Raw genomic sequence first — 14,709 nt, forward strand, 5'->3', positions numbered from 1 at the left:
GAAGTCTAATTTGACTGGACTATAGAGTGTATGAAGGATAACAATTTATGATGAAGTTATAAAGATAGCTTTGGTTTGATTACGGTAGTGAAGTTTTTTTTTTAAATGACAAATATAGGAGTTCATATTTGGTCTTAGAGTCAATAATGTGCTACTGAACTTATTGACTTGCTTTGATCTGGAATTTTGGAAAATCACTTTGGCAGCTGCATAGAAGATAAATGAGAGAGAGTCAAGAGACTTTAATCAAGGAGACCTTTTAGGAAGCTATACAGGTAAGAGTTAATGAAAGATTGGAATAGAGTGGTGGCTTGGGTGAATAGAGAAAGAGGTAGATAGATGAAAGAAATATTGTGAAGATGGAACTAGCAAGACCTGAAAATTTATGAGTAATATGGGGTGATGAATGACGATGCTTCAAACCTGGATAGGAACTCTTGGCAGAGATAAAGAAATTTGAAAGATATGGATGAATTGAATTAAAAATATGCTGAGGGGGGTGGCTAGGTGGAGCAGTGGATAAAGCACTGGCCCTGGAGTCAGGAGTACCTGGGTTCAAATCTGGTCTCAGACCTTAATAATTATGTAGTTGTGTGGCCTTGGGCAAGTCACCTATTTGCCTTGCAAAAAAACTAAAAAAAATATACTGAGTTCTGTTTTGGACATGTTGAATTTTAACCCACTTTGAAATGTTCAATAGACAGTTGATAGTGTGAAACTAGAGATCAGGAGAGAGACAAGGACTAAATCTAGAGATTTGGGAATAGATAAGTAAGTCGGAAGTAGATGTTTGGGTCATTCACTAAACAAACATAGAGGAAAAAGAGGAAAGTGTCCATTGCAGAGCTTTGGGATACAGCTCTATTTAGGATATGGGATATGGATATTTGAGCAAAGGAAGTTGAGAAGGAGCAACCAGGTGGTAGATGAACAAAGAGGGAACACTATTACAAAAACTCAGAGAGAAGAAAGTATCCAATGGAAGAGATCAGTCTGCAATGTCAAGAACAAGAAAGATAATGACTAAAATAACTCCCCCAAATAAATTCATATGCGTTAGTAGTTAAGATACTATTGGTAATGTTTTATAAATAATAATAGTGGAATAATAGTGGAAATTATTTCAAGATAGATTTCAAAAGGACTGAGATGTAAGACAGAGAAGTAGAAACAATGTATGTAGACTTTTTTCTCCCTAGGAATTTGACTCAGAAATGAAGAAATAAATTATGCTAGCTTATTGAGGTCATGGGATATAGTAAGGAATTTATTTTAGGTATAGGAGAGACTTAGGAATGTAGGCAGCAAGAAAGAAGAAGGTACTGAAGATTAGAGGCTGTGAGATGATGGTAGAGATCATCTGCTAAAGAAGACAGGAAGGGATAGAATCAAAGGTAAAAAATTAGGAATAGCTAAGGGATTGACTTTGGTGAGAAGAATCTCCTCTTCATTAAAGACTAGGGGAAAGGAGAAAAGAAGAGAGCATGATCATAATTTTCCTTGAAATTTTACTTATTTATTATATTCCAGTAATATTCCATTATAATCTTGCACCACAGTTTATTGAGCTATTCACCAATTGATAGACATCTACTCTGCAGTTATTTGCTACCACAAAAAGTGTTGCCTTAAATACTTTGATGTCTATAGTTTGTTTATAATACTTTGAAAAATATGTATATATATATATTTGATGACCATATGATACATATTTCTACCTTTAATTTTTATGGTCATATAATTATCATTGGACACTTTGTGTCAAAGAAATAGATACTTATGTTTAGGTTTTTTTAAAAGCATAATTCCAAATTGTTTTCCACAATAGTGGGACCAAGTCACAGTTCTACCAATGGTGGATTAGTGTGCCTGTCTTCCTCCAGCACCACAGGAAGCCTTTTCTAATGAGTACTGCAGTTAGGCAGCATGGGGTTATGGATTTGTTTCCAGTCAAGCACATTAGTTAGAATGTTTTCTTAATGATAGAATAAACATAATAACACAAACTGGAATGATCTCTTTTTATGATCATAAATTTTATAGCAGTGATAGCACTTCTTTTTTTAATTCTCAGTAGACTAGCTATTCTAATTTTAGGACCATTAGGGCAGTGGGGACAGCATTGGATTCAAAGACCTGGATTCAAATCTCAGTTTTTTTTCCTGTTACTGCTTGGATGATATTGGATAAATAACTTAATTATTATGAACTTTGACTTCCTCATCTGTAAAACTATGGGATTAGAATAGATCATCTTTAAAGCCCCCCCCACTCCTTCTAAATCTATTGTAAATCTCAGTTTATGCTTGCCATATTTGTATAACATTCCTCTTATTAGTGGAGAAAACAATGACTTGATGTCACCTGTCTTTCAGAAGGTCAGAGTTGGTGGGAGAGCTTGGGAGAGGAGAGAACTTCATGAGAGGAAACATGCTTTTAGACCCTCTTTAGGGAGGAACCTGAAGAGAAAGAAAACAGATTTTGTAAGTTGTAGACATGTAGGAAATTCAGTTTTTCCAACATATTCCTAGCTTACCTCCCTAGAGTCTTATGGGCATTTCCCCTTGGGTGAAATTGGAATTTTTTCTTGTTTGAACTCTCAATGGGAAGGCTTATTTATTCTGTCTGTTGCCCAGTATATCCTATTCTATCTAACATCACTGATTTCTATTTGGTATCTTCTTAGATAAATGAGTTTAATTTCTGTTCACTATTTCTGATGGTCTTGGTAAACTTAATATATATTTTGTGTAAGGCAAAGTCTCCTGCATCCATTATTTCCTTCTCTCTATTCCTATTTTCTTTGAGTTGTTTCTGTCATGACCAATACTCTGTGACCACATTTGAGGTCTTCTTGGCAAAGTAATTAGAATGGTTTACCATTTAGTTGTCCAGTTCATTTTGCAGCTAAGGAAACTGAGGTAAATTAGTTACAATAACTTGCTTATTCAGTAAATAAGTATCTGAATCTGGATTTGAAACCCTCAGGGTCAGTGCTCTATCCATTGTACCAGTCAATTGCTCTATTTCTGTTGTCACCATTACTAAATTCAAATCCTCATTACCAACTGCTTAGGTTATTGCAACAGTTCTCTTATTTCTTCATCATCATTGCCAAAAAACATTTTTTATATATTTCTTGTCATGTCACTCCTCTATGACAGATCATTCTTCAATGATTCCCTGTTCCCTTTCAAGTAGGGTTGAGACCTGGTGTTCAAAGTCCTCTCCATTTGCTCACCTAAAAACACCAAACCAGTCTACTGTGTCATCAGGACAATTTCCTTGCAATTTCCAGCTTTTATATCTTTTCTCACCTTCATCTGCACTATCTTCCCTGCTCTTCTTCATCTACCAAATCCATTCATATATCTTAAAACTCAACTCAAATATACTATCCTCTAGGACCTTGTCTAGTACAAGATATTGTAAAATCCTATCTTTGGAAGGGGTATACCAGCCAGTCTGACCTATACCTGAATAAGAATTCCTCTACAAAATACTACAGAGTGAATGTTGAGATTTCATCTGAACACCTATGAGAGAGAATTAAGCTTTCAATGAACAGTTAACCCTGTTTATTTGCTACAATGGGAAATGCTTCCTTACTTTCTTCCTAAATTTTTCTTTTTTGCAACTTTCCACATAAATTCATCTTAGGGAACTAAACAAAATAAGTCTAATCTACATTTTGCATGACAGTCCTTGAAAATGGGTATCTTATCCCTCCCATAATATCTTCTCTTCTCTGGGCTAAGGCTTCATTTCCTTCAAAAGATTCATGTCAACATAGGGCATGAGCTTGAGATCCTTTATCAACCTAGTTTCACTCCTCAGGACACTCCAGTTTATCAGTGTTCCTCTTAATGTGATACTTAGAATTGAACACCACAACACTTCAGATATAGTTTGACTAGGGTAGGAGTACACCAAAATTATTACTTTCCTGGGCCTGGGCACTGTGACTTTCTTAATGCAACTGAATAAGTAATTAGCCTTTTAAAAAACCAATAAAGGTAATAATTAACAGCAATTAGAATTAGATCCAGAGAACTCCTAAGAGCTGATTGTTAAATTTTCAGTGTGACCTCTCAGACTGACCAATATGATCAGAAAGAACAATGATCATTGTTGGAAGGGTCGTGGGAAATCTGGGACACTATTACACTGTTGGTGGAGCTGTGAAATCATCCAACTTTTCTGGAGAGCAGTTTGGAACTATGCCCAAAGGGCAACAAAAATGTGCATACCCTTTGATCCAGCAATACTACTACTGGGCCTATACCCTGAAGTGATGATGAAAAAGGGTAAAAATATCACTTATACAAAAATATTCATAGCAGCCCTGTTTGTGGTGGCAAAGAATTGGAAATCAAGTAAATGTCCTTCAATTGGGGAATGGCTTAGCAAACTGTGGTATATGTATGTCATGGAACACTATTGTTCTATTAGAAACCAGGAGGGATGGGTATTCAGGGAAGCCTGGAGGGATTTGCATGAACTGATGCTAAGTGAAATGAGCAGAATCAGAAAAACACTGCACACCCTAACAGCAACATAGGGGTGATGATCAACCTTGATGGACTTGCTTATTCCATCAGTGCAACAATCAGGGACAATTTTGGGGCTGTCTGTTTGAACAAAGACCAAGGACTATTACCTTTGATTTAGGGGAAAAAAACTGATATCTTATTGTCTGATCTTGCTATCTCTTTTACTTTATGTTTCTTCCTTAAGGATATGATTTCTCTCTGGTCACACTCAGGTTGGATCAATGTACAACATGGAAACAAAGTAAAGACTGACAAATTGCCTTCTTGGGGGGGGTGGGGGTGGGGTGGGGGAAGGGAAGTAAGATTAGAGGAAAACTTGTAAAACTCAAAATAAATAAAACCTTTTTAAAAAAGAAAGTAAACTAACTGCATTATTATAAAATAGGACTCTCTTGAATATAAAAAAAATTCAGTGTGAGCACATACATTCCAGGAATCCACAAATGCTACAAGTTGGGGTTTAATTTATTCTTTTATTGATTATTTAGATCTAAGAGATAGTGAAAATATTAACAATGAATATCAAATTTCAAAATATGTCATGAATATACTTCCCCCTCTTCAGCCCTCCATCCCCAAACGTGATTTTCAAACATTTACCTGTACAATAAACCAGCTTTGATGTGTTTTCATAAAAGAATCATACAGGCTTGCAATGAGTAAAGCCACAAGCCTTTATTATTTCATATTTTATGAATTTAAGAATTTTGGTGTTCTACCGTTCTATAAGCAATCATGAGGGACTTCAGAAAACTTCAGAAACTTCAGAAAAGCCTGACAAGACTTGCATGAATTGATGCTGAATGAAATGAGCAGAATCAGAAGAACATTATACACACTAAGAACAGCATAGACTGATGATCAGCCATGATGGATTTGTTCATTTCAGCAGTTCAATAATCAAAGACAGTTCTAAAAGACTTGTGGAAAATACCATCCACATCTAGAGAAGGAACTATGGAGTTCAAATGAAGACCAAAGCTTCCTATTTTCAATTTTTAAAAAGTTGTCTTAAGTATTTTCATTTTTTCCTCTCTAATTTTTTTCTTCCATTTGGATTTGATTCTTTTTTTTACAACATGATCAATATGGATCTATGATTATCATGGTTATGCATGTAGAACCTACATTAGACTGCTTTCTGTCAGGAGGAGGGGTGAGGAAAGGGAAGAAGGAAGAAAAATGTAAAACTCAAAACCTTGTAAAAATAGTTGGTGAAAACTACCATTGCATGTAATTGGATAAAAAATAAAATGTTTAAATTAAAAAAAAAAGAATTTGAGTTCCTAGTATTTCCAACACAAGTCAGATCACTAATGTGGTGTTTTACAGGAAAGAGAAAGGTTCTCATTCTGATTCATACATTTATTTTTTTGTTGCTGCTATCATAACCAAGGAGATCCTAGTGAATTGAACTGGGAGTCCTATCATGGGTTATTGAAATTTCCCCAGAAAGGTGGTGAATTTGGTCTCAAGTAGGAAGAGAGGATATGACAGGTATTGAGAGGAATATAGCCTGCTTTGTATTATTGGTCTCAGAGAGATCCATAGGTACCAGGTTTTAGTTTCTTAATTTTTGATTATTACAATTGTCATATTACATTGATGATTCATATTGAGCTTTCAGTTGATTAAAACACCCAGATTTTTTCATTTATAATGCTATTCTGTGCCCCTCCAAATTTGTATTTATGAAGTTGATATTTCAACTTCTGTCAAATTTTACAGCTATCTTTTGTAAATGTCATTTTATAGTTTCAGCCCAGTGACTGAAATTAACTCTGAACTATTGGATCTTTCTGGATTTAGATTCCATCATCCAATGTATTTAGCACCCTTAGCTCAATGATAGTTGAAGATTTAATAATTGTATCTTTTTTTTTAGGTTTTGTGCAAGGCAAATGGGGTTAAGTGGCTTGCCCAAGGCCACACAGCTAGGTAATTGTTAAGTGTCTGAACCCGGATTCGAACCCAGGTACTCCTTACTCCAAGGCCAGTGCTTTATCCACTACGCCACCTAGTTGCCCTTAATAATTTTATCTTTAGTTTCTATCATCCCCCTCTCCACTCCACAATCTCAACTTTTCAAATTGTCTTTATTCACTGAAACTAACAATTTTTTTGTATCACTCATGTGTATATCATGCAATATTACATATTTTAGTTATCTATGCATGTCTTTTTCTAAGGAAAATTTAAGAAAGGCAGGGATTCTGTCTTATCCAATTTTTATATTTCAACCCTCCACTCCCACCCCCACATTCTCTGCTCAGCATGTTTACTCTGCATAAAATAAGAATTTGATATGTTTGTTGATGAGAGCTAAATTTATTATTCTATTATATGTCCAAAGTGACATATTAATAAGCAACACTGACTTCATGAGTAGGCTAGTAGTTGCCTCATACAGGAATGGTCCTATACCAACTCAAGATCCATGATTAGAGATTAATTTCCTTGGATCTCAAAATCTTTTTGTTCTTCTAGAATCCCCTAGCCAATAAACATTAACTGAGTATCAGTTATTATGCTATGTGTTAGGTATAGAAACAAAGGCAAAATATAATTTCTGCCTTTAAGATGCTCACAATCAAGTTTGGCTGAGAAACACTTTGAGACATTCACAGATGTTAATTGATTACCTCTGAAGCATTTTCCCTGAAAGAATGAGACCTAGCCTAAACCTCTAAAAGGGTATAAGAGTGTCAGGAAAGGAGAAAAAAAATAGCAGTATCAGGGATATGGGGAGCTTTATGAAGATAAACCACCTGCTACTTCCCCAATATTCCCTAGGGTATCCCCTCTTAACAATATTGATTGCTGAGTTGGTCTTAATGCCTTCCTGTTGGGTATGCCGAGAAGGGAAATGGTTTTCCTTTTTCAAAGGTTCATAGTAGCAACAACAGCAAAAAAAGAAATACATAAAATTTTCTCTCTCATTTCTGGCTTTTATTGAAATTTATCATGTATAAATGCATATACTATGTGAATTGAACATAGCCTGCCAATGCTTGGCTGTCCTCCTACCCAGATCTTGTTTACCAGTCATAAACAACTCCAGTGAGAGATAGAAAGAAAATCATGAGGGAGTTGGGACTTGAATAAAATTTATCTAAATAGAATTCTGCATAAATGTTACCTAGAAAATCTCAGCAAGTGATTTTCCTATCTCCTCTTGAAGATCTCTACAGGGAGATGGAATTCACTATGTGGGCAGCCCTAGCTAATTTTGAACACCTCTCACCTGTCTCATCTGGATAGATGTGAGTTATTTTAGGCAATATTAAGGATAGACTAAGAACTTCATTATATCTACTCATTTTACAGATAGAAAACTGACACAGAGAGAGTTTAAGTGACTTTTCCAAGGTCACACAAGTAGAAACAAAACCTGCCAGTATTTAGACTCAGGTGGTCATCTGTCTCTAAAGCTAATATTCCTTTTACTGCACTAAATATTTGAACTCAGATCATGGGTGAACATTATTTTGTAATTTATGGATACATATTTTATGATTTCCTTGTAATTAAACAATCTTAAACTCCAAAAATTTCTTTGAAACTGTTAGGTAACAGCTGTCATCTTTAACTTCACTGTCTTAAGTTTTAAACTTGAAAATTATGGGAAGGAGGTTATGTATTAGTATCTAACCCAGATTTCCCACAAATATTTCCATTAAATATTTAAACATGTACTATAAAGAACAATCATAAGGAAAACCAAGAAGAATTAGCCATAAAAATTCTCCACCCTGTATAGATCTGTATAAAATGCTTGGAAGAATCCTCTTGAAGTTCTGGTTGGAGATGAGCCAAGGTGAGTGGAAGGGGAAGCATCAAGTCCTGTGGCAGAAGACATGGACAGAACATCACCTAGCACAGGGTGACCCAAAAGTTATATCTGCAGCAGAACACAGGTACAGAGCAACATGCAGGCAGCAACCTGATCCTGAATCCCAGCAGGCAGCAAGATCAGACAATTTCTATAGAAGTCATAGATTGGTCTTAGCCACTACACTCATGGCCCATGCCATCGAGTAGTATGGAATCAGATTTTGAATAAGCACAAGCTCCCATTCCAGTAACTAAGGAAGGAGATATGACAAATAAAATGTACAACATTGAGGAAATGCTTTGGAATGGGAGAAGTCCAAGAGATAATCCCAGAAGGGATAACTCCAAAAATCTAAGTAGAGTCTCAGGAAAAAAGAAATCCAGTAATTTGCCCTATGTCACATGGGATGACCTTGATAGTGTAGGCTCATTCATTTGACTAATCATGATGTCTCATCCTTTCCTGTGATCTACTAATACTAATTACCAGGGAAATATTTCATGACGATCATAGATTAAAATGTAATGGGGTATGATTCATTTGAAATAAGCTTTGCTGCATAATGTGAATGCATCCTAAATGGATTGCTACCACATGTCTAATGAACAAAAAATTAGATGTAGATACAAAAATAAATCATAGATGTCGGAGAGTAAATAGAATTAAGTGTCATAGATTATGGGCAGATTTTTTAGTCTGAAATTCTCAATTTAGGTTTAATTTTTTTTCAACAGCTCATTTTAAAGAGCCAAAGCAGTCTGAACTTCAATGTCATCATTGTCAACCTGGTGACTTTGCTGATGCAGAAACAAACTGTCTCAAAAATCTACCTGTTGTGAACCAATGAATTTGGTAATATATGTCTAGGAGAGGTTCCATTCTCTGGGTCTATGTTTCAGCTTATCTGGATTTTTCATAAACCATGTTTGATCTCTTTTCTTTGGAATCTGATTGTGCTACCAACTCTGATGAAGATACTGGTAACCTGAACTTAATCATCTAGAACAAGGGTAGAGAATACCAACTTTAGGACAGTAATAGTCTGTTGTAACCAAGGCAATCGCCAATAGGGCTTGAAATTCAATAACCTTAGTAGCTTTTTAGGGGTAAATTAATTAGATGCTTGACTAAATATAGCCCTTGAAAAATGTTAAAAATTTTCAAATGGTCATGGTAGAAAAAAAGGTTCTCTACTCCTGATCTATATTCACAATTATAATACAGTTTTTTAAGGATAATAAAGAATTGAAAACAAAATAGATAGCTATCAAATGGGTAATGGTTAAGTCAATCATGGCACATGAATACCAAGTAATATTACTGTGCCACAAGGAATGGTGACTATAAGAAGAATGGGGAAATATACAAACTAAAGTAAAGAAAGCAGATCCAAAAATATATATAAAATGACTATAAAATGTGAAAAATGGAAAAGTGAAAAAAACCTTGAAACTGAACCCTTTGGAATTAAAATGACCATTTGCCTCCAGATAAGGATTATAAAAATGTTCCTTCTACCTTCATTCCAAAGGTATGAGACTATGGCTGTGGAATATTGCATATAATCAGACATAGTTGATTTGTTGGTTGTTTTTGTTAAATTGCTAACTTTTCTCTTAAAATTTTTGGAAATGAAAGTATTGTCAAAATTAAGTCAATCAATAAAAATGTAAAATCCAGGCATGTGTGATGTCCAATTATACTGTAGTAACATATACCTATTACACAAAGTATGTGATTTTTTCACTATCTTGCCTAATTTCATTTTTTCTCTCCTCTCAAAAAGCTTTAGTTTACCAGAGAAGGATCAACATCACACAGCTATTTTGAAGCTTTTTAGGATCTTAGGAATAACAGCTCTTCAGCTGTTGAACACCCATCAAGGCCTTTCCATTTATACAAAATCAACAATTCACAATAGTATTTTTTTCTTACCAGAAGGCAAAATAAATTTTAGTAATCTCATGGTTATTTCTATATTAATGCAAATGCAGGAATAACAAATAAACAACATTCTTCACATAAAACTTGGTCATAATCTCCCCAAATGCATTGTACATCTGTAGGGAAACACATAGAGAAATTTACCAAGAAAGTATATGAATGAAGAAAAACCAAATGCTTGGAGAAATTCACAACTCAGGTGATGTCCTCATTCTGTCTTTTGTAAAAGTCACTTGATAAATGTAATTTCTATTTTAAACAAATGGTCGAACTACTAAGTTGATTAACACTTTACTAAGCATGATTTCTTAGCCAAACTAGTTTTTCTTTTGGATTACTCCTCTGTTTTTGTTTCAGTGCTTTTCCTCTGCTTAGTCAAACTTACTCTTCAGTGAAATTGTAGTATCCATCATTAGCTTCAAACTTAGTTTGACTCTTTTGAAATCTATCTTCTCATATCTCTCTCTCTCTCAACACCTAATCTTGGTTTTATTATCATTCATTAATTATCACTTGCTTATAATCAAACAAGGTACATTGGTCCCATAATACTTGAATAATTCAACCATATTCTCACTCTCCTTAATATTAGAAGTTACTTTCGAAATTAACTATAACTAAGAATGCGAGTCTCTTAGAATTCTTAACTGATTTAACCCAACAACTAATTGTTCCATACAGAAAAGCAGTACCATAAAGGGATAGTACCTTATAAAAAAATAAAATTTCAATTAAAAATGGAAGTCAGTTCCACTTATGATTTAGTTTTTAATTGTGCTCATGAAGGCTCCTCAAGAGTTTTTTAAAAAACTATGAAATCATCTTTCAAATACCTTGGCTATAATTGAGAAGAAAGAAGATAAACCTATGAGGATGGATATTGTTTTATTGTTGGTCTCAAATTTGTCTCATATAAAACAATAAAACAATTCTCAAGTACCATGACAACAGGGTGTGATGCCATGACATGCAAAGTAATTGGATACAAGTAAGGAAGGGCTGTGAAAAGTCTCTAACCTGACTTTCTTCTCCAGTCATATGGGTTCCAGGTATGGATTGGGAAGACTAGAAATAGTTCTGGATGCAGCAGTGGGAGACCTTGATCTATTTGTGCTAAGGTCTTTAACAGGTCTGGGTTTGTCTGAGGCAACATCCCTTCAGTGAATCTAGGCTAAGAAAGAAATAAATGAAACAAAGAATGATCTCTTTTACCTAGTGGTGGGTGGGAGGGGGGAAACAAACCCAAAACAAAAACAATCTAGAAGGGGAAAACCTTCCAAGTTTCTGGCTAAAATAGAAACAATTTCAATTTACATTTACTCAGATCCAATCAAGACCTAAACAATGAACAAGTGAGGCATTGCCTGGGACCTCTTATTGATTAATCAAAGAGATTTAAAGTGATTTGCAGCTGTTAAACCCCAAGATGTGGTGCCAGAATTTCAATGATCAAAATTTATATTCCTTTGTATAGAGCAAGTGCATGAAGATTTTATAAAAAGAATAGGCAAATATCTTTTTGTGTGTGTTCCATTAGTGAAATTGGGGAAGTCCTTTTATGAATTTTTGTTCCCAGCATCAGAACATGTCTTTAAGGAACATATTTACTGTTTATTGGAAACAGACTGAAAATAATGTAGAGTAAAAAAGAAAGGAGTTGGGCTTTTGGATTTGAGGTCTGATACCACCATGTATTGATTATATGACTTAGGATAACCTCCCAATGTATCTTAGCTTCATTTTCTCCATTCAAATATGAGGGTAATGATATTTACTCAAATTGCCTAGCAAAGATATTAGGAGAAAAGAGTTTTGTCAACTGTAAAGCATTATATAAGCATGTTATTAATCCTAACAGTAACAATAAGAGGCTTTAGTATATGAAAACTTGACATGTCAGGAAAGATGCAGGAATAAAGAATTCCAGAGTTATTGGTCATGAGTAGAGGTGGGGAGGGGAAAGAGGAGAAATTTAAAGAAGAGGAACATACTAATAGGGTCCCCAGGCACATTGGTACTATTGACTAAACATCCTTAGAACTTATTTACAGAGCCTCTGAAATGACTGTTTAAGCTTTTTTTTTTTTCAAACTTGCCATCAAGACCTGGAAATTATACTTTTAAAATACTGACATCTGGATGGCATTTTGGGTACAGAGAGAAGGGTATGGACCAGAAATTAGAAGATCACAATGATATATTTCCCTTACTCTCTAGAGTGGATTCTGTCAGCAATAATTACTGTGAATTTCATCTTAATGTTTTCTTGTTACCTATGTTTTAGAAGAAAGTAGTTTTTAAAACTTTCAAAGAAATTTTAAAAAATCATTAATGTTCCTCTGTTCTTTCTGTCATTTCTTTAATCAAATTTTATAACGTATAAATGTGTGAGTTCATGACCTGTAGATCTTGCCCAGTTCTGTAGTAATTATTATTTTTTTTTTTTACAATTGTCCCAGGTAGCATAAGGAAATGGAGAATAATGGTTTCTGTCTGCCATTTTGCTTCAAGACAGTAAGTAGCACAATCTACCATTTAAATTTAGTGTATATTACATTTGGAAAATGTTAATTGTGTCTGAGGCTAGTATAGAATTCAGTCTGTGACTTATGGCCAAATTTAGAATCAAAAGGGAATGGCGTAATTGGGTCTTTTGATACTAAGTGCTGTTTTTTAAAATATGTAAAAAACTGTGGCAGAAGCTCCCTTTTTACATGAAAGGCCAAGATATACTTTGAGGGTAGAAGCATTCACAAATCTCTAAGATTCATCTGCCATTACCCAGGATTGTCATTCCAAAGTGTAGTTACTAGTATCTATAAAAGTATTATGAACCTCAAAGAACCAAATATAGATTGTATTTAATCTATAGAGAATTGAAAATTCATTTCTCTCCTCCTCTCTTAACTCTTACCCCAATGGGGACCTAAAGTCCCCATGTCTCCTAGAATTAGTCTGCCTGGGTAGTAGTAGGAGTAGTAGTAGGTAGTAGTAGTAGTAGTAGTAGTAGTAGTAGTAGTAGTAGTAGTAGTAGTAGTAGTAGTAATAGTAAAGTAGTAGGAGTAGGAGTAGTAGTAGTGGTGGTGCTGGTGTTATTTGTGTTGGTGGTCATAGTAGTAGTGGTGGTAAGAGTGGTAGGATAAAGAAGGAAGAGGATTAGAAGAAGAAAACTATATAGATATTTTAAAAATCACAGTGAAGTTTTAATTTTTAATAACATCAAAAGTATAAATGTTATGAATTGATAAAACATTGGAAGGTTAATTATTTAAAATTTTAAAATATTGATATTTCTCATTAGAATTTAATATAACCACTATCTTGTATTATAATTACACTAGTTTATTTTCAGAACTTTGTAAAAACTTTCATCAGCTGATTCTTAGTACCTAAAAAGATTGTATTAGTAATTCACATCATCCAAAGAACAAGGTTTTGATGCATGTAGGACAATTTTGACTTGACCCCATGAGAAAAAAGTCAAATAGAGATAGATCAGGTGATCAAGACATTGAAATAAGAGGACCTCTCCACTAGAATGAGAAAGGGTTAACCAGAAACTGTCACACATGCTGGTACAGAGAAATATTGCCATGATTTTATCTTCTGACCATTATTTACCTCTAGTTATTACAACTCTGCCACCTCTTTGCCATGTTCTGCAGGTGTTTTTGACATACAAATTATATGTGGTGCAAGGTAACACTGATAAAATAGCAAAAATTCGTCCCCAGCAGACATGGGTCTACTAAAAAATACCAAATCATCTTTTGTTTCCTTCTCTATTTCTATAAGGTTTTAACACAGAATGTCTGAGAAGGTAAAACTGTGAAAGGAGGAACTTGGACCTATTAAAGTTTAGTTAATATAGAAGACAGTATATCTCAATAGGATCAGACTGCCTGAATGACATTTGAACATGAATCTGCTGTCTATGGAGCTGATTTATTTTTATGCTCTTTTTGGATTAGGGAAATAGAAAATAATTAACATCAAAACTGGCAGCTTTCTCATAGATGGTCATTATAAGTTGTCAGAACCTTGGCCAGAGGTAGCTCTGAAGCTGAATCAGCACCATAGCAATGAATAATTCTTAGTGGCTGGTTGCAGAGGGGGTATCATGTTACCATTCTGAGTAGTTTTTTAGTTGTTTTTTTTGCAAGGCAATGGGGTTAAGTGGCTTGCCCAAGGCCACACAGCTAGGTAATTATTAAGTGTCTGAGACCGGATTTGAACCCAGGTACTCCTGACTCCAGGGCCGGTGCTTTATCCACTACGCCACCTAGCTGCCCCCCCATTCTGAGTAATAATGTAGAAAATGTTATTGTGGGACCATATATCTAGAACTGGAAAGGACCTAAGAAGTCATCCTACCCT

Source organism: Macrotis lagotis, chromosome 6 (genome assembly GCF_037893015.1).
Source record: "Macrotis lagotis isolate mMagLag1 chromosome 6, bilby.v1.9.chrom.fasta, whole genome shotgun sequence".
Lineage (NCBI taxonomy): Eukaryota > Metazoa > Chordata > Mammalia > Peramelemorphia > Peramelidae > Macrotis > Macrotis lagotis.